The 21496-nt window shown below is 41.3% G+C and overlaps 1 protein-coding gene across 2 annotated transcripts in view; it reads left to right on the top strand.

The window, feature by feature from the left end:
- NCALD (neurocalcin delta) overlaps positions 1-21496 on the top strand; it is a 155867-nt gene that overhangs the window by 61807 nt on the left and 72564 nt on the right. Inside the window, exon 1 of one of the 2 annotated variants that reach the window (XM_037048301.1) lies at positions 17655-17809. The exons of the other annotated variant lie outside the window; for it this stretch is intronic. The gene's annotated coding sequence lies outside the window, so the exon portion shown is untranslated. Of the gene's footprint in view, positions 1-17654; positions 17810-21496 lie in introns of those variants that run through there. 2 annotated transcript variants of the gene reach the window in all.

Genomic DNA, 21496 nt, shown 5'->3' with positions numbered 1-21496 from the left:
ATGGAAAAGAAGAAATAGAATTGAAAGCAAACAGGCAAATGACCAGCTCATTTCTCTCCTTCACACAAAGGTGGAAAACATTCCCAATGAACCTGATGTGGAACAACGTCTCACATGCCCCGTCCAGCTTCGTGAATGAGTAAATGTTCAAGTGGCTTTCTCTTCATTTTCCAAAATATTTGCAATTTTAAGTAGCTTCCATTTATTTGGTAGTTAAGGATGAACTACGACGGAAAAACAAGCAACCCGTTCTCTAGTTTATCTTTTGTAATTAGTTTCTTTAGAAAGTTTTGGAGGAAGTCAGCTAACACGGACTTTTGCTTTTACAAACACTCCTCATTGAATACTTGCAGCAACTGTATGAGGGAGAAGCCTCTTTGCTTGAGTCTTGTTGTAGCACAGGTTTCAGTATATGTTTTGTAGTCAGTATTCATTTGCTTCCCTGACATTTCCTCCCAACAGATTGTAAGCACCTGGAGGACGCCAGTGGTGGTCCTGTTCATCTCTGGACCCCACACAGGACCTGGCAGAGGGCTAGCACTTGGGAAGGGCTCGAGAAATGGGTGGCTATTGAGTTGCCGGTGTTGGAAGGCCTGTCCTTCTTCAGGGACCACGCAGGACCTGGGCACAGGAACCAGGATCTTCAGAGACGGCTTGGCTCAGGGTGTCTTCACTGCTCACTGGCCGTGAGACCTTGGGAAGGTTGTTCATTTTTCTGTAACCTATTTTATAAAATGAAGATAATACCTACGCCTCAAGGGTCATTTTAAGAGTTCATTGGTTAATGTACATAAAGCTCTTGGCCCTGTAGCTAGAATAGACTAAGTGCTTGATAAATATTAATTTGCATTTTTATTGAAGGTAACAAACATATAAATCAATTTGATCAGGATTCAATAAACAGTGTGTTAAGTGGTATAAAAGAAGGTTTGTGAGTCAGAACTCATACATATATACACAAGATTTCCCTCTTATAAGCTGGGTATGTAGAAGCTTTCCAGATGGAAAAAACAACTGTGTGAATTGGAAATGATCGGGGTTTTCAAGTGTCAATGTAGGCGTCTAGTTTGTTTGGGTGGCCATTGCAGAATATCATACTGCTATTGATATTCTGAATCAACTGAGTGGCTCATAAACAACAGAAGTTTCCTTCTCACAGTCTGGAGCCTGGGAAGTCCAAGGTCAAGGTGCTGGCCTACTCAGTGTCTGGTGAGGGCCCACGTCCTGGTTCATAGGTGGCAGTCTTTTTCCTGTCCCCTCACGTGGTAGAAGGGGTGAGGGAGCTATCTGGGGCCTCTTTTATTAGAGGCTCTAATCCCACTCACGAAGGCTCTGTCCTCACAATCTATTCCCTTCCAAAGGCTTCCCCTCCTACTGCCATCAGGTGGGGGTTAGAATTTCAACGTAAGAATTTTGAGGGAACACAAACATTCAGTCTGTAGTAGTAGATATGTGAAATCCTGTGTACGTGTGTGTGTGTGCACGTACCTGTACACCTGGTGTTCACTTCCTCTGCAAAACTATTCTTTGGAATTTCACATGCAGATTCACTTACCGTGACTTTTTTATGTACTTGATGATAAACGTGTCCTCACTTGGTCTCACTCCCCTGTTGCTTTCCCAGTTGCTGGCCATTTGCCATTTCCTGTTAAAAAGGTGTTAGAGGGCTGGTGTCAACGAGGATAACTCAGATACTGGCCGTGTGTTTTCAAGTGTATTGTTTTGGAGAGGTTGAGGGTCAAGGGTTAAAGGTGGGCATATCCTAACATTTATAGCTTGGGTTTAACCAGGAAAAGTGAATTCAACATTAGTCTTTTCATGCATCATGAGTAGCCAGAATGCCTTTAGAATGCATCCCACTCTTTGGTGGAGAGTCCTTCTTTACCAGGGCACGTAGAAACTGGGTATCAATTTCCAGAAAACTCTAAATTGATAACAACTGGTTTTCCTTTATTTTTCACATTCTTAGATCCTAGTCCAAGTTGAAGACACCATACTTGAATTAATTCTCTAAATTCATATTATACATCTATCTATCTCTCTTTTGGGGAGTTTTTACCCTAAAAAATAAATTCACTTATTCACCTATCCACCCATTCCTTCCTCCCTCCCTTCCTTCCTTCCTTCATCCATTGAACAAATCCATTTTGAGCACTTACTATGTGCTAGGTACTGATTCATGCTGTACAGAGTGAACAAAACTGGTGTTGTCCCTGGTTTTAAAATGTTAAAGCTAAGTAATCCCTAAATTCTTAATACCTCAAACAATACCTTATACAGGGTCCCGCAGAAGTAAGGCCTCTGCTTGAGTGAGGTTGGTAGGGTAATAATATGGGCGTAATAATTTATAGTTTTAATTTGAACATTTTACCTAAAATGTCATAATGGTGCTTGAGTGTGATGTTATTATGTTACAGAATTACATGCTTATGATTTTGTAGTAAAAGAAGTTGTAATAAAAAAGGGGCATTATTTGTGCCAGACCCTGAATTTTGACGCCTTATTTTCATTAGTGATCTGTGTACAGGTTCCTGAGGCCAGCAGGATAGGGCAGAGGATGGCCATGGTCTCCCTGACAGCCCACTCAGCTTCGTATTTGAAGTCCCTCTTAAGAGTAAAAAATTAATCAAAATATTTACTTTTAAACTTATAAAGTAGATCATCCTACATCAGTTAGAATCTTTGGATTGCTGGTAACCTATAACCTAATTCAAAACGGTCTAGACAATGAAGGGAGTTCAGCAAAAGCACAAAATTAGAGAGGGGTGACTTTCTACATCATCCGCAGGTTCATGAGGTGAGAGAGGGACTTGACCCCATTTTCCCGAAAGTCTCATGAGATGTCATCTGAGTCATTCAGCTTCTCCCCTCACTGGGATGTGTTTCCAGTTGGAACCTGGGTTCTGTCTTCTCTGCTTCACTTGGGGAAGAGGATGCTGCGTCCTTTATCTCACCAGAAATGACTCATGGGAAGCCCTTGACCAGCACAACTGTGCTGACCTTGACCAGGTCATCCCTTCTTTAAGATCCAAAATCTTTTGAAGAATATACACAGATGTGCATGAGTAGCACCAAGTGTCAAAATGGCCTGGCACTGCCGCAAACTTTTCTGGCAAAGCCCATGGGATGGGAAGGGATTTGGATGGAGACGAGCACAGAGCTGATTCCCTCATTATCATCTCACTGTGTAGACTGGGAAGTGGAGAGAGAGAGAGACACCAGTTCGAGACTTTTGCAAAGCCATATTGGGTGCAGATCGAAATCTGGGTCTCTGTGGATAAAGGAGCAGAGGTCCTAAATATAATTTACAGACAAGGAGGTACAAATGGCAAACAAGTAGATAAAACAATGTTCAACCCCTCCAGTAGGTCAAGAAATAGAAATCCAAGTGATGACAGGTTGTATTTGGTGCTCATTAAACTGAGAACAATGCATATGGCTGCTATTATTGCAACTATGTATATCATACTTATGCTTGCCACAGTGCTGACATGCCCCTGGAGAGAGAGTGCATTCAGTTCTTGCTAGTGGCAATGAGAAAAGTCACAGTTCACTTAAAAGTCTGAAGAGGCTAGTATTGGCAGGCAGGACAATTTTCGCACGTAATGGCTTACTAATCATTCTCATCCGCCTTTTTTCAAGGTAACAGCTTAAAGGAAAAAAGTAGATGTATGAATATGTTTATGTGTTGCTGGTTCCCAGACCCCACAGCAACCTGAGTGTGGGTCAACAGCCTGGGTACAGCCATTCGCAGGAGTTTATGCAGCAACTGGAAAGGATAAATGTGGAGGCTTATGGAAGGTATTAGCCCACACTGAGTGGGGGAAAAAAGGAGAACCTTTGGCTTCTGAGATCTTTGGCTTCTGGTTTGATGCCAGCTCTTGCGTGAACTATCTAACCTCGCAGACTAAGCAATGGTCGCCCTTCTGAAACCCAGTTTTGCCATGTCTGCAGTAATGGTGCTTACCTCACGGGCCGATTGTGGAGTTCAAATAAGACAATTCACGTGATGCAGTCCACCAGTGCCAAGTGAAAAACAAGCCCCCCAAAATCATACCAAATATCATTATGGGAACTATATTTGTTGTCTTCTTTCAAATGAAAGTTTAGAGGAGATCATCATCCAACAATGAGGAAAAAGTCTCATGCAGGATCAGGGAGTGGATGGATAGTTTACTTTTGAGCATCTCATGTTTTAATGTTTCATATGTTGACATTTTAAAGAATGTGTTTCAGAGTTCAGAAGGCTCCCAGGACAAAGTCCTATGTCAGAACCCTACCCTTCCTAGCAGCTGGAGAGATGGATTCTGCAGCCTGCCACAAGTCTCAGAATGCAAGTAAGCCAGGGAGCCCATCATGCAGATTTTAAATGGATCGATTGTATCTTCCTCCTTTCCCCAGCTGTTTGTGGAAAGCCTCTCTCCTTAGATGCCTCATTATCTCACACCTGTGAGGCTACAGTGTTGCTCCCTGAGAACTACATCATGTGTGAAATTTTGGATGTCAGGGGTGTTTTAAAAAATGGATGGCTTAGCACTTCCTCAGAATGCTGCATTCGTGGGAGGGGTCTTCCACCTGACCTGCTGGGAACAATGTGTCTTTCAGGCCGCCTGCACTGTGAATGGGATGCTCCGAACGTCCTCTCTCTAGGGTTATTATTCTGAAACCCTCATTGTCCACATGCCCTCTTGGCAGCTGGACAGTAAAATGCATCGTTCTGTCACTTCAGTCTCTCTTCTCCTTCTCCTTCTCCTTCTTCTTCTCCTCCTCCTCCTCCTCCTTCTCCTTCTCCTTCTTCTCCTTCTCCTCCTCCTCCTCCTTCTTCCTCCCCCTCTTCTTCTCCTGTAGTTGATTGGCTAAAGAAGCAAAGGCCAGCATAGCTACATTTTATTTCTCTGCACCTGCATTATTTATGCTGTCAGGAATTCAGGGAAAGAGGCTGAAATCATGATTATTATTAGGCTGCAAGAACAGGCAAAAGAGATTTTTTAAAATATTGGTGGCAGGAAAATAAGATGACAATCCAGAAAGAACATGAGCTAAGGCATGAACTCTTTTTTAAAAGATTTTATTTATTTATTTTTAGAGAGAGGGGAAGGGAGGGAGAGAAACATCCATGTGTGGTTGTCTCTTTCATGCCCTTCACAGGGGACCTGACCTACAACCCAGGCATGTACCCTGACTGGGAATCAAACCAGTGACCCTTTGATTCACAGCCTGTGCTCAATTCACCGAGCTATAAGGCACGAGCTCTTAAAAAACAATCTGCGAATTAACTGTGAAGAGGACAACATTTTAATCAAGCACTTTGTTCCCAGGAGTCCCAGGAGTCTCAGGACTTGTCTGTCTTCTTCTGGCCACAAACTAGGAGGGACAAGTTGGTTCTGTTGGCCTTGCAGAGCGCCTTCCCAGGAGGAAGGACAGGGGCTTCTACTCTGGCACGTGTATCCTTATTGGAAGTGCTGATGCTGGGTTTGCACAAGGAATTGTATCTGCCAGCAGTGTGGAGAGGCAGCGACATCCTAATGGCTTTTGGGGTTGAGTGATAAAAACACCATCTTCTGATTTTAAAATGGTAAGAAAGTTTCTGAAGACCAAGCCATAAAAAGACCAGGGGATGGACACATAATTTTTCAGAGATACTTTTCTCAGTATAATCACAGGATGATCTGCAAGTCTCCAGTTTGATGCAGTAAAAAAACGGGCAGGCAGCTGATGCACGGGGAAGGGTGTGGGCTACTGTGTGTAATGGACAGATTTTCCATGAAACTAATCCTGAGACTTTCTTACGGCTCAATCTGGACACATCCTGTAATTGAAGGCATTCTAAAGATGTCTAGTTTCTGGGAGACTGGATTGGCGGAGGGTGATCACGTGATGCTACATCATGCAACGTGGGTGCTGCACACCTGGGGTCATTTCCCTAGTGGTCTTTGTGCCAAAGAAGAAATGTTTGCTCTATAATTAGCATGTGTCACCTTTAGAATCAGAACTTTTTAAAAAGATTTTATGTATTTATTTTTTAGAAAAGCAAAGGGAGGGAGAAAGAGAGAGAGAAAGAGAAACATCAATGTGTGGTTGGCCCTCACACTCCCCCAACTTGGGACCTGGCCTGCAACACAGGCAGGTGTCCTGACTGGGAATCGAACTGGCAACCCTTTGGTTCACAGGCTGGCACTCAACCACAGAGCCACACCAGCCAGGGCCAGAAAAGAAATTTTAAAGAGCATTGCTTTCAAAATACTAATTGGTCTTTGTATTAGAGCTCAGATGAGCTAGTGTCCAATCTGCCACCTACCCGCTGCATGTCCTTGAGCCAGGGGCTCAGTTGCCTTGTTACGTTGGTTTACAGAACCTCTGTAACCTGCCCCACAATTGCTTCACGCCCCATGTTCTGCTTATTCGTCTTAGGGTTCTGCCATCCTAGCCTTTGCTTGAGTTCCTCTCACATGCCACGCTGCGTCTCCTCTCTGAGGTTTTAAACCCTCCTTTTTCTCTGCTCAGTACATCTCCCACCTCCTCAGCTGGCTCACTCCTCTTTCTTCCTCACTCAAGGGTCTTTTTTTTTAAAAATATTTTATTTATTTGTCTTTAGAGGGGAAGGGAAGGAGGAAGGAAGAGAAATACCAATGTATGGTTGCTTCTTGTGCATCCCCTGCTGGGAACTGGCCCCTGCAGGGAACTGGCCTGCAACCCAGGCATGTGCCCTGACTGGGAATTGAACCGTGATCGCCTGGTTCACAGGCCCATACTCAATCCACTGAGCTACACCAGCCAGGGTCTCACTCAAGGGTGTTGTCTGCAGGGAGCTTTTCTATGAAATCCCAGACTGAGGTAGGTCCTTCTGGGCTGGCACCAGATAACGCTCCTTCGATATCACTCATTATGTATTAAATGTTGTAATTCTTTAACAACTCTAAATGCTGTGAGGCCAAGTTCAAAGTGTTTCTTATTCACTGCTATGCCTCCCAGCCTAGCACAGCACCTGACACACTCAGAAGGAACTCACTGAAGATTTTTAAGTGAATAAATGAATGAATAAACGAATGAGTGAACGAACAGGGCAAGATAAGCCCCGAGGTCTTTTTCAGTTTTGAGAATCAACAACACTAATTTAGTGCAGCACAGAGATGTGCTGATCATGTTTGCTTTCAAAGGATGGAAAACCCACCCCCAATGCCTGGGTGGAAAGGGAAGTTACTGATACGACAGTGAGTGGTCCCCCTGCCTCTTCAGAGAGAGATTAAATTTTGGTTCCTTGGTTGATACCGATATAAAAAAATGTTGTGACTTTCCACAGATAAGATTACAGGAAATTAAAATAGCCTCAAAGCTGGTTTGACAGGACAGATCTCCAGCACACCTTTGGACATGAACCATCGCATCCCGGCCAGCCTGAGAACACACCTTTTCCTGCCGTGTCCGGCCAGAGCTGAGTTGTGCATGGCAGCAAGAGAGCAGCGTGGTGCCTTGGTTTCTTTCTTGCTTGCTGTTTAACATGTTCTCTGACCTGAGCCATGATCAGGCCAGTTCTTGAAAATATTGTTATTGTAATTGAAGTCTTTTTGTAAACAGAAATTCCAGAATCAGAGGACTCCATAGCACTGCCAAAGGCCAACCAGGGCAGCCCTTTTCCTTCTGGGAGGCCTGCTGTGCAGTCTCTGCAGTAGGTTTTCCAGTAGGGTGTTTGCTTCCAGCTGAGAGGGACGCCTCTCTCCCCTGAGGCTCTGTCGCAGTCTGCTGTGCTTCTCTTAGCATATTTGTTTTCTCTCCTACTCTGCCCTGCTAGCTCCTTGAGGCTGGATTCATCTGTATTTCTTCAGTAAAGTTTTTCTAAGAAGACAAAAACAGCACACAGTTACGGCCTGTATTAGTCTCCCACAGCTGCTGTAACAAATTACCCCCATCACAGTGTCTGAAAACAACACGTATTTATTATCTAACAGTTCTGAAGGTCAAGAATCTGAATGGGTCTCACTAGGCTACACCCGAGGTGTAGTCAGGGCTGTGTTCCCCTCTGCAGGCTCTAGGAGAAGACCCATTTCCATCTTAGTCCATTCGAGCAGCTGTAACAAAAATATCATCCACTCAGTGGCCCATAAACAACAGACATTTATGTCTCATAGTCCCAGAGGCTGGAAGTCCAAGATTAGGGTCCCAGCATGAGGGATTGAGGGCTCCCTCCCAAGTCAAACATTTTTCATCGCATTCTCACATGGTAGGAAGGACAAGTAAGCTTTCAAGGGCCTCTTTTATAAGGCAGTAATCCCATTCATGAGGGCTTTATCCACTGACCTCTCAAAGGCCCTAGCTCCTGATATCACCAGGTTGGGGCTTAGTTTCTCAACACATGCATTTTAGGGGGATGCAAACATTCTAACAGTAACAATTTTCTTTCCCTTTTCAGCTTCTAGAAGTGCCTGCATCCTTGACTCATGGCCACATTCTCCATCTTCAAAGCCAGCAACTTTGAGCTAAAACCTTTACATGTTGCCATCTTTTAAAAAACGTGTTTACTTAAATCATTTTTCTTTTTCAATTACAGTTGAAATACAACATTATATTAGTTTCGGGTGTACACCCCAGAGATTAGACATGTAATTTACTAAGTGACCATCCCAGTAAATCTCGTACCCATCCCACACCATACATTGTTTTTAGAATATGATTGACCATGTTCCCTATGTTATACTTTACATCCCCATGATTATTCTGTACCAAGCAGTTTATACTTCTTAATCCCTTCACCTTTTCCACCCATCCCCTCCAATTTCCATCCCCTCTGGCAACTGTCCAAATATTCTTCATATCTATGAGTCTGTTTCTGTTCTGCTTGATTATTTATTTTGTTTTTTAGATTCAATCGTTGGTAGGTATGTATTTCTGAGAAATGCAATTCTTTAGTCAAATGTCTTCCTAAAAAGCTGTAATAAATCATTTCTTTGTAATTAAATTGCATTTTTCAGCCATCGTAGGAGGGAGGTGTACTTTAAATGTCCTAATTAATGTTTTTTGCTACATTAGAATTTATATACACTTGATTTTGTTAAAGCAAGACACACATCTTTGACAGTGTCAGAACATACGTTTTATATAAATCTGTGTAGGGTTATGTGCAAAAGATTTTGCGCACAGGTATTTGCAGTCCTTAGAGTATGTGGTGTGAATTTTTTCAGAAATGGATTTTTTAAAGAAGAAAACCTAATATCAACAAATTAATAAACTAATATTCTATTTCTCTCTTTTGTGAAGAATAAATCATAGGCTAAATATAATTCTATGCCATAGTTTTAAATGCTATTAAATCAAAATAAAAGCATTGAGAATACGTAGTGCTCTTAGTAATGAGAACAATTATTTGTTCTCACTATAACTTAGTACGTATAATTTATTTGCTAAATAAGTCAATTAAAACAGAAAATCATATTCAAATAAATTCGTTTTTAGAAAGCATAAATTCAGAGTAAACTTGGCCCTAATTAGCACGTTTCTGAATTATTCTTCCTAATTATAAAGCTTAGTGTTCCCTCTGTAACTCTACCAGAGGTATTGTTAAATTGAGAATTACTCTTCATAATCACCCTGCAAGGTGGTTATTAGTATTCCATTTCACAGATAATAAAATCAAGCCTCAGAGAGGTGAAATAAATGGCCTGTGAAGTCACGGACATGGAGGTCATATCTGGGGAGTCCACACGGACAGCTGCGTGTACCTGCCTCCAAAGTTTATATTCCTTACCTTGCAACACGGCAAAGAATCCTCGATGCCAGCCCTTCTCACAAAACCTCAGCAGTGTGCATGACTTTGGGCTGGAAGCGCATTTGCGATTCCTCTATGCGTGTTTACAGGAGCTGCACGTCTGATGCAGGCGCAAGGAAAGCATCAGATTCCTCATGCTTCGCGGGCCTATTTCTTTATCCTTCGGCAGTAAAGATGGGGCAGAATCCGGGAGGACCGGTAAACGTTAGGTTTACACATATGCAACACTGGCCGTCTGACAGCAGAGACAGCTATGGTTCTAAAACCACCTTTCACGAAAAAGCAAAAACAACAATCAATGCAATATTTGCTTGACTTGCACTGGATATTGCTGATGGAAAAGTGGCATTTTGCAGTTTTCCTTTTGTATGGGAGATTAAATAGAAAGTGGTGATGCATGGTCCATTTTCCTACAAAACAGCCTCCTTAGTTTCATGTGAGAAATTCTCTCTCTTTGAGAAAAGAATTTATTCTTCTCATTCAATCCATGAAAAGGCCGGCAGGGTGAAAGGAGAGGCCATTTTTATTCATTGTGCAGTTTTGTTGTCTCTTCTCCTTTTCCTTTATCTTCAGTGTGTGGGACTCCTCAGTGCCTAGAAAGACTCTAAAGAGTCCTTGAATGAGTCTTACCAACTATTAGTTAAAGGTGACTAATTCATTTACTCAGAGATGTGAGGGGCTGCTTTCTAGTGCTTCGTCTGCAAAGCTTTTGAATGCACTGCATTCTGTTTTCTTCTATAGGGATTCCTGAGAATTCCATGAAATTCTATAAGCTTATTTCACATGTACAAAGTTCCCAGTTTTTCTTGACGGTGGAAACATTAGCAGTTGGGAATAAATTTAACATATAACAATTGTGCCTTAAACAAGATTCGTAAACATGAACTTGGTCTCTTCCTCCTGGTGGCTGTACTCACCAGGAATTTAACAGCAGACCCGGAGAAAGCCTGTTGACTTGCCTTCCCCAGAGAGATCCCGCAGCCCCTGAGTGAGGGCTGGTGTGGGCAGGAGCCCAGTCTTTCAGGCCCCACCTTTCCGGAAGGAAGCTTCTGTGAACTGAGGGGCTGGGGAAGAAGTGGATTGGGATTCGGGAGCCACAGACTCTCAATGTTCTTACTGAGTTTTGGTTGTTTTCTTTCTTTAAAACAAAAAGTTTCTTCATTGGCTGTGTACCCTAAGGATGATTTTCAGAGAGTTTCTGTGATATTTCCAAATACTTTTCATCGCTAATGCTTGCTTTGCTGGGGAACAGGTCCATGGGGTTCCTCCATGTGCCCCCCAAAAGTGGGACCTTAGTGTCTGTTGTTTTTTTCTTTTCAACATACACATTTGGTTCAAATATTTCTAAATTTTAATGTGAATCTTTTTAATCCACGGATTACTTAGAAGCATATTGCAGTTTCCATTTAGGGGTTTTTCTATTTGTCTTCCTATATCAATTTCTAGTTTTGCTCTACACTATACAGGAAGTGCTCTTGTGGGTTCGGTTATTTATGTGTTGAGACTTTCCCGCGGCCCAGCATGTTTTCCTTTTAATTGGAATATTTAGTCAGTTTACATATTATGGTAGTTATTGGCATGTTTGAAATTAAATCTTTTATCCATCTATTTGCCCTTTCTGAATCTCTGTGTGATTTTATCTGGGATCATTTTCTTCTGCCTATCTAGTGCTGGTAGAAAGTCAGTATAATTTTGTGGGAAGAAATTCCTCATTTTTTGACTAAAAATGTCTTAGGTCACCATCATTTGAACATTTTTAACTAACCTGTTATTTCAAGATACACATAGATTCACACACAGTTGAAAACACAACACAGAGAAAACCCATATGCACTCTGCCCACTTATCCCTAAAGGGAGCATTTTGCAGAACTGCGATACAGTATCACCACCAGGCTCCCCACACGGAGGCCGCGAGACGAGAACAGAAGACGAGAGCAGTGCCGTCCCCACAAGGACTCTCCAGTTGCTTTTTCACAGCAGAGGCTTCCCTCCCTGCCCAGCTCCCTCTTTAACTCCTGATCAGTGTTTTTCATTTCTATTACTTTGTCTTATCAATAATGCTATATAAATGGAGTTATAAAGTGTGTGGCCTTTTGAAATTGGCTTTTGCACTCAGCAGAGTCCTTTGGACACTTGGGCAGATGTCTGTGTGCACCGCACCCATCGTTTGGCCCATTTTACCAATGTGCAGGGTTGTGTGGTACGGAGGTGCTGAGATTTGTCTCCGCACTCACTCATTGGACGCATCTGCATTGCTTCCACTTACTGGCCGTCACAAAGAGAGATGCTGTGAGCATTTGTGTGCAAGTTTGCATGTTAGCATAGTCTTCATTTCTCTGAAGTACTGAGGAATATAATTGCTGAGTCATATGGTACTTGGGTGGTTAATTTTTAAAAAACTGTCAAACGCTTTTCCATAGTGGCTGCCCCACTTACATTCCCACCAGCAGTGTCTGAGTGACTCGGTGCCTCTGCACCCTTGCCAGCGGTTGACATTGTCACTAGTTTTTATTTCAGTTATTTCAACGGGTATGTAGTGATATCTCACTGTGGTTTCCACTGTATTTCCCTAATGGCTAATGATTCTGAAAGAATCATTTTGTGTGCTTGTTGTCTGTATATATTTTAGGGGAAAATATGTCTTCCTGTATAGTTTATCGGGTTTTCATATTTGTTTGTTTTACTGTCGAGTTTTACTTTAAAAAGTCTTTCGTTGTTCCTTTAAAGTTAATATGAGTTAAAGTTAATATTTTTGTCTTGCTGCTTGAAGATTTTTGTCTTGTCTTCAGTTTTCAGCAGGTTGGTCATAATGTGTCTTCTTTGTGCGATTTTCTCTGTTGTTACCCTGTTTGGGGTCAGTGGAGCTTCTTAATTCTGTTGTTTTGTATCTTTTGTAAGTTTTGGAAATTTCTCAACCACTTCTTTTCAAATATGGCTTCTGCTCGATCTCTTGATTCTTTCCTTCTTTACTAAATACATGTTAGCATTTTATCATGTTCCAAATGCCTCTTACATTCTTTTCTGTATTTTCTCTTCTTCTTTTCTTCTTATACTTCAGTCTAGATATTGTCTGTGATCTATCTTTAATTTCACTAATTTTCTCCTTTGCTATGTCTTCTCTACTCTTCAACCATCTGTTGTGTTTTGAATGTCAGCTGTATTTTTCAGTGCTTTAATTTTAATATGCTCCTTTTTGTAGATTTTATTTTTTACATAAATAAGACGGAACTCTCCATCTCGTCACCTATTTCCTTGAATGCATTAATTACAGGTATTTTAAAGCCTCTGTCTGCCAACTACAGAAGACAAATCACATGTGGATCTATGTCTGTGGCCTATTTTTTCCCTAGATTTTGGGGCAGTTAGGCCTACCGGTCTCCTGGCATGATGACTGATTTTGGACTAAATTGGAAGTGATGTTTGAAAAATAGTAGAGCTCTGGACGATGTCATATCTTTGTAGAGAGGGTTAATTTTCTCTGGGGTGTAGTTAGGGTAGGGTCAAATTACCTTGATCTCATTAGATACTATAATAATAATTCTAGGATGGAAACTAGTTTTGGGGAAGGTGCATCTATTTCTTATGTTCTGTTACTGCCAGGGAATTGGCTTTCAGTTATGAGACCTGAAAACTTAGGATGCTGACCAACTCGAACTCCTCGGAGTGCTGTAGTCCGATTTTTGGCTCCGGAGGGCGATAAGATTGCTGAGCTCCCCTTTTATGTTTTTATCCTCTTTGATGTCTTTTTGTGCTTTACTTCTTGTTCTCTTGTCTAACACCATTTCAGAAGTGGCAAATGCTCCAGGGGAAAAACTGTTCAGAATGTTGGGATGACTTCTTCTCTGTGATTCCTTTACACGTGTGTGCGTGCACACACACACACACACACACACACACACACACTGAATTTTTATCCTTAAAGTCTTGGATGCTTTTGAATACCTGTCTCTGACATTCAAAAGCATCCAGGACTCTCTCCAGTCTGTGAGAATGCCAAAGGCCTCACACCACTTAAGAATTAGCCAGTTACTTGAGTAGAAAAGCAAAGATAGTCTGAGGAATATCAGGGTAACATCAATATATTTTTGTTTTATCTGGGCACTTAAAGATTTTTTCCTCTGCTACTCTGTTGCCTTCTAACCAGTTTTTTTTTTTAAAAACCCAGCTCTTATCACGATCTCAGTAAGAGTATTGGTTCAAACACATGAAACTACATCGTAGTGGGAAAGGAAAGTTGCCCAAGCCTGCGCAATCCACATACTGGCTTCGGTTAAGACTATAATCTGGACACCGTTTTAATTAGGTTATGTTCACTGTTTTACTTTGCCCATTTTCCTTGATTGAAATATCCCTGATTAGATTTTTCTTGCCATATTACTCCCTAGGCCTAAACCAGATTGAAATCATTACAGTTCCAGCAGGCAGAAAAGATAACATGGCTTTCTCCTCCTCCTAAGAAATGAAACAGAAAAACAACTCTCAAGTATACAATACACATAAATCATTTAATTCTTTCTAAAAATATGTCAAGTGTAAGTTATTTCCAACCATGTATGGAGTCAGGTCTCCTGGCTGTAGAACCTGGCTCGGCCAGGGACAAAGCAGACAGGTGCTTCCTTCCATGCTCAAGTTTCTCCAGCTGTGAGATGTGAGCAAAGATTCGTACTGCCCCATAGGGTTATTACAATAAATGCTCTAATATATCTATAGTATTTAGAACAATAGTCCATGTACAGTCAGCGCTCAACTGATGTGAAAGATTATACAGCATCCACAAGAACGGTCATAAAATATATCAGCATATAACTGAAGTACACTTATAATAAGTGTTTATGGTTTAGAAATGTTTGAATTACTTGGCAAGTTGACTTGGACTGATGCATTGCTAGAAATTTTTGTAATGAATCAAATTGTTTTTTTCTTTTTTTCCCCTTTTCATTTTTGGGGGGGGGGCAGCGAGGGGAGGCTTCCTAGTCTGTTAGTGAGGAGAAAAAGGAACTGTTTCTTTCTGTTACGCAGCCTTTGTTTCCCAGTGGTGGAGTCCGTCAGCATTTCCTGAGCACTGTGTTCCAAACTGTGTACTAACTGTAGATGAATAAGATTCCATCCTTTCCCTGAAGGACTTTCAAGACTTACTGGAGTCAAACAGATAAGCGAGAACATACACATTCAGTCCTGACACAGGGTGTCAGAATTTTAGAATACATTAACTTTACAATCCTCACAACCACCCCAGCATGTAAGTACTGAAGCTCAGAGGACTCAAGTAACTTGCCCAGATGAGACTTGAACCCAGTGCCTCCAAAAACCTTGTCCATGGCCTTCCCACCAACATTAGGGCTGTGAGTCAGAAACAGGGAACAAAGGCCGATTACAGTCACCTGCTCATGACCCCACCAACCTGTTAATCCAGGTGTGTAAACCCAATGCAAACTGATTTAGTGGCATTTACTAGTTATTTCCGGCAAAGTGGTCAGACTAATAACATGCAGCTTTGATATTTATATAGTAAGACAAAACCGTAGTGCAGAAGTATCTTTGAATGGGTATTTTTAAATTCAGTGAACCCTTTTTGCCTAAAAAAGTGAGTTGTCACTTAAAAACGAAAACAACATGTATTCCTTCAGTGTCGTGGTCTCAAAATTGTGAAAAGGTCCTCGTGTTGTTTCCTCTGATCTTTTCAAACTGCATTTGGATTAATGAGCCAAATGGGTAGAAAGCTGAGCTCCAAAGAGATCATCATCACGATTTCAGCCCTGCAAGAGATCCGTGGCTTTTTCAGCTGTAAGAGGGATCTCTAATCCTAGGCAGTTTGCAAAGGAGAGTAAGTGTGGCAGGTGGGAAGCACGCCGCAGAAAAAGGATCACACGCGCCCACTTTACATATTGGTCAGTCCGCTGATTATTTTAACTTATAATGAGTTTAAGCTCAAGTCAGTATATGGTAAAATATACTTAGTCTTAAAAATAACAGAAAAAAAGTTAAAGTGTTAGTTTTTGCTAAATCTCAAGCTAATTGACACCATGAATTTCAGGAATTTTTAGAACTGAGAGCTTCTGGTTTCAGATGACGTCACCTATCGGCAAAGAGTGGTACTGCAGTTTTACTCCCTTAGATGCTGGATCTGGGTAAAGAGAAGCCTTCAGACAGCCATGGATTTGGGTCAGAGAGCTGATTAAAGCAGGCAGCTCAGAGACGTGGGGTCTCTGAAAGTCTAGAAGGATATTCTTTCTCTTCTCTCTTCCCATCCCCTTCATTACTAAGATGTGCATTGCAGAACAGAAAACCAGTCTCTGACTGGAACAAACTGCAAATTTGTGAATTGTCGCTGTTACTGCAATCTGCCCCCAGTGAGACATCCTGACCCACTTAGGCAGACATTGGATTCAATGAGGCAATTGTCCCTTGTGCAAACAGGTAAATTCTCTGCTGTCATTAATCTGAAATTAAAGGGGAAGCATTGCAGTTTGGTTTTACTGTAGCCGTGCTACAGCTAATAACGTCATAAAACTAACTTTTGAAATAAAAATATATCCTTTCTTCCCACCGGAGCTGGGACAGAAGTAAAGCAAGAGAAAGATAGAAGGGGAAGATTGCATAGCCAAACAGTTTGGACATTAATCTTATCATTCAAGAAGCAATTTCTGTGACTCTGAAGAAATTGTATTCTTTTGGAGTGACAAAAATGTAATCTGCCCAGCTGGCTTGGTTTCCATTTATATTTTGCAACACTCCAGAGCTACTCTTTTTTTTTTAAAGAAGCCAGAATACAAATCCTGATAATGCTGGTGTGGAAAGGTCCTTAAGGTTTTAAGAACAATCTCTTCTTCCCTGCTTTTCCCCTTTGCCCTTTGAAGGAATATATGCTTTCTGAATGTATTTTTCAGAGCACCTTCCTGTGGATTTTATGTCATTGCATTCAGTTGGCTTTCTGTTATACAGAGGGAGAGGGAAGTAGGAAATAAGCACATATGTGGTGTTAGAAGTCAGCTAGGCTGGTCCTAAAGGAAATAAAGCTGGCGTTAGAAATCGTTCAGGACTGTATTTTTTATTCCTCTGCTCTAGGCTGCACTGAACTTTGCATTGACGGAATTCTTACCTGTTCACTCCATGCTGAGCCCCAGAGGGATGCGGAGGAGAGGGCATTTAGGAGGAGAGGATTTCGCACCTGTACCATGACCCCAACGCAAAGGTCCAAAAAAGCTATACTCTCAAGGTTGTTTTAAAGTAGCACTTATTTGACTAGTGGCCATCATCCTCACACGCACGTTTTATGGGGCGGGAAGTCTGAGCTCGTCTCACTCGACCTCCCCACCCTAGATGGTGTCAGGACTGTCAGGATTTCTCGTCCTACTCCGGCTGCCACCCTCTCTGTGTCTTGTTTTTCTCTCCATCACTAGCATGGCTCAGTGCATAGGTTGGATTCTTACATAGTTTAAAAATATCTTTTCTTCTGACTTCCCTTGAGCTTCTGTTTCTATCCATTTACTCCCAAATAGATTTCATCAGTTCAGAAAACTGCCCCCAGGATTTTTCAGTTTCTTTCCTTTTGTTCTGCAGAGACACACACTTCATGCTGGTGAAAGGGAGGCCGGTGGGAACTTCAGAGGGGCATGCACTTTCCTGCAAGTACCAGTAAAGAACAGACACGGAAGTCTTAAAGGGGAAAGTTGCAGGCACTCTTGATTCACCGCTTCTGGGGGTAGAGGGAGCTGTCCGTGATGGTTGTGGTGTGTGTGTATGTGTGTGTGATGGATGTGTGCACACACACACCCCCCACAGTGACAGATGACCTATTGAAATAATTTCAGAGCGGTTCTGTGGTTGCTACGACAACCAATGCTCTCTTGGCTTTCATCTGGCCATGTGACAGGGACTTTGACGTCAGCTGGAGGCAGAGTCTGTGGCTGAGTCCGCACAGTCAAAGGCCTGTGAGAATCTGGTGGATGCTGGCTGCTGCTGCTCCTGCCGCTGCTGCCGCTGCCGCTGCTGCTTCCCTGGGGCTTCGAAGCATGGACTGTTAAATTCCGCACTTCTTCTGTGTGAGGTAATGAGTCCCCTTTCTGCACAAGCAGATAGACGTTTCATAGATCCTTGTGGTTTTGCCCTCTCTCTTACCTACCACAAGTTTCTCTTCCTGAGCAATTACTGTTGTACCAAGCGAAGAATGTGAAGTGGCTTCTAGTTGCTAATTTTGTATGGAGTCTCTGGAATTTGGTCAAATTTGGATTACTGTTCAATGAAGTAGGTGAAAATATAATCGCTGTTCTTGCTTAACACTTGCTAACATGACATTATTTAAAGACACAGATTTTGCAGCTTGAGCCAAATATTCCCCATCGAATTCCAGGAATCCTCCCTTCAGCATAGCTTGGGGTTTCTGGAGTCCAGCCCTGCCTTGTAATACATTGCTAACTCTGCCTTTTTTTTTTTTTTTTTTTTGCAATTGCTACCCTATTCGGAATCATCCCAGAATAGTTTGGAATTTGGTTTGTATCTTGTTTGCAGCATTCATAATTAGCAACAACAGGCACAGCAGGAAAGAACATTATACTATGAAACAAAAGTTGGGTTTTTTTCTCGTAAATAGAGTATTCTGAAAATACCAGGGAAAACTGTCAACAGCTTCCTATTCAGAAAAACATAATCTGGACTGTGCCAAGGAAGTTGGGGTGGAAACTCTTGCATGCAGTTGCTTTTTGGTTGTTAAAGCAAAGGGCACATTTTCAATATCTCCCTCTAAAAATTCAGCTGTGTAAAGAATGACAGTGAATGGTCTCCACTAAGGAGTCGCATAAGCTATTGGTGTATTTAGAAATTGAAGTAATTTCTTTGGAAGAAAACAAGAGCCCCAAAACTAAGTTATTATTGGTAGATCTACTTTAATTCAAACACAAATATAGTCACTAAAAATTTGCTCTAGATCATGAGTGATTTGAAAACTGATTCATAACACCTTTTATTTCTTAATTCCTATAACATTATATAGTGCAAATTGGTTCATTTGCCTTAATGTAGCTCACTTCCTTCCCGAGTTTGGTGGTTTTGCGTTTTCCATCATTGTGCATGAGTTGGATTATTCTGTGGCTTGGAATTCCAAGGAAACCTGTGATATTGAAGTTAATCAAAGCCTAGATGTATAACTGCTTTCTACATTTTACAAATTTGAAAAGGGGAAAAAAGGCAAATTTAAAAGCAGCACGTGTAATGTACCTACTACTCTGATGAGTAGAAAATAATGGCTTTGTTGTGTATGTGAAAAATATGTATTTCATTGTATGTAAATTACATCTCAATTTAATGTGAGAATATATTATTCTTATTTTTTTATGTTCTTCATTAGTTCTCAAATTCTGATTGCATTTATTTTACTCTGGAGATGAGCATTTTGCAAAGTACTTAGCTTCAGTGATAAGTGAATATTCGTGGGTGCATTGGTAATTTCTCAATACCTTTCAGTGAGTGAATATTCATTTAACTTGCTGGCTTTAGAGATGTCTATTTCAGTCAGAGTCTCCATGGGGGATTTTCCAAAGGGCTGATGGGCTTGTACTCGGGGTACATCTCCTGGCACATCACTTCGTTTATCTCATAATTGTGACTCGGTGATGAGCGTGGATTGGACCAGCAGCACTGTTATTTAAAAGCACTGTTGTTGATAGAGTGCTTTGGTGCTGACTCTTTTCTTACTCAAAATAAGGAATTACCGTAGTTTTCTTGATGCTCTTTCTATGTTTCAAATTAAGGTTATAAAATGATTGTATTTGGTGCCTTTATAAAATAGGCTGGCGTTCAGCACTATTAGATGTGAGAACAATTAATTCAGGGTTGATGGCAAAATGTAAATGATAAATGTTATAATGAGGTGAAAACAACCTATGCTATGATAGCCTAGGTGTTCTTAGAATCTACAGGTCTCTTACGGCAAAATAAGGAGGGGCGGGAAATGACTGTCAACAGAATCGCCTATTTACAACAAGGAAATTATGTTGATTTCAAGGTCAAGTTTGTTTCAGCCTCAAAAGATACTAGCAAAGAATGATTCACTCTAGAAACCCAGCTGTTGCATTATTAAATGTTTTGTGTGCTGTCTCAGGAATTTTTAACCTTTTTGTTCCATGGACCTCTTTGGCAGTCTGGGGAAGCCTGTCGACTCCTCTCAGAATGCTGTTTTTAAGTGCATAATATAGGGATAGGGCTTCTAGATTACAAAGGAAACTGCTTTTACTGAAATACATTAACCAATTATTTTAAAAATCATGATGTGTGCTTTACTTAATAATGCAAACTAGCGGGTATAACTACTATAATTTGAAGTAGCAATGAGGGTAAAAGATATTTTGAGATATCTATAATGACTATAATATGATATGAGAACATCTGCAATTTTTCTTGTCAACAGAATCACAGGTATTGTGGTTTGCAGCCTCCATTTTAATGAAAAAATACTAAATTTCAGTTTGAGGTTAGTGAAACTAAAGATGTAGTATTTTTTTTCCATCTCAGTTTCTGGATCCCCTTGAAGTCTATCTACCCCTGAGTTTAATGGTTGTGAGCTAGTAATGCCAGAAGGTCATAGAACAGCATTAAGCAAAAACCACCACTGGGCATTTCCACATTTAGTTCCACCATATCTGATTTTATTCTCTGAAAGTGTGAATTTCCCAGAATATTCTAATTTCTGTGTGAAAAGGGATGATATATCCATACCACTACCAAATTGTGACTTCCTCTTATTTTCCTCCTTGAAATCCATAAGGAGTCTTATGTGACTTGGACTGAGAAACTCTTACTGGTTAGATAGGGGTTAAGCCGAAAAACTCATGGTGTTAACACAGGTTATGCAAGTTAAAACCATGGACCACAGAAGTAAGACTGTAGCCATTTACAAAGGGACCTTTATCCGCTCAGAAGATAAGCAGGACTACTTAGATGGGGAATGTGGAATGTTATATGAGATCACACCTTCAGGAGTAAGTACTCTAGAAGGTACTTTGTGTACAACATTTGAAACATGCATTGAAGAACATTTAGTGTAAAGCACCTGTGTGTATTGATGAGTTGCAATTTCAATTCCAGTAAGTCAGGATAGAGCCTGCAGGTTTATCTGCCAAAGGTCCCCAGGACAAAACACGTTCAAAATGAAGTGGGGAATGGAGACACAAAATGAAGTGGGTAATGGAGTCCAGATAACCTGAACTCAGAATCTTACTTGACGTATCAGGTATTTAAGGACAATACAGGAGGTGTGAATATTTAGTGGGACTGAATAGTTGTCTCATTCTCCAGGTCACATTGAATTTGCAGACAATAATGCCTAGTTTTCCTCTCCAACCCACCAGGTTGGCTTTGCAGCTGGTTGGCTGATGTCATGCAGCGTCGTCTGTCTGGCCTGGGTTTGGGGGGTCTGAGCCATCCTTTCTCGGTATGACTGAACTGGAGCCATGATGTTTTGCACAAGCTGTTGTTTAAGCTCCATCCAAATCCCTAACATTTGAAAGGGAAGCTTAGCAATTTCTCTTCGTGTGTTCTCTGGGAAATGACGAAATAGGATTTTCTCAAACATGTCTTATTCTTTAGACTAGAAAAGAGCACCTGCTTTGGGGGCCTTGATGAAGAAACTTGGAAAAAGTCTAAGATCTCTGGCTCCACACTGTACTATGTGCTTCTTTGATGACAGGTGTTTGGAATTTTGAGTTCAGAGAGGAATGTGCCATTTTTAATGAAATCAACT

The sequence above is a fragment of the Sturnira hondurensis genome, unplaced genomic scaffold (assembly GCF_014824575.4).
Source record: "Sturnira hondurensis isolate 20B ecotype Veracruz unplaced genomic scaffold, ASM1482457v3 Scaffold0006413, whole genome shotgun sequence".
In the NCBI taxonomy this organism is placed as follows: domain Eukaryota; kingdom Metazoa; phylum Chordata; class Mammalia; order Chiroptera; family Phyllostomidae; genus Sturnira; species Sturnira hondurensis.
Note: the sequence above shows the minus strand (reverse complement) of the source record. Positions and strands in the feature narration are given on the sequence as shown.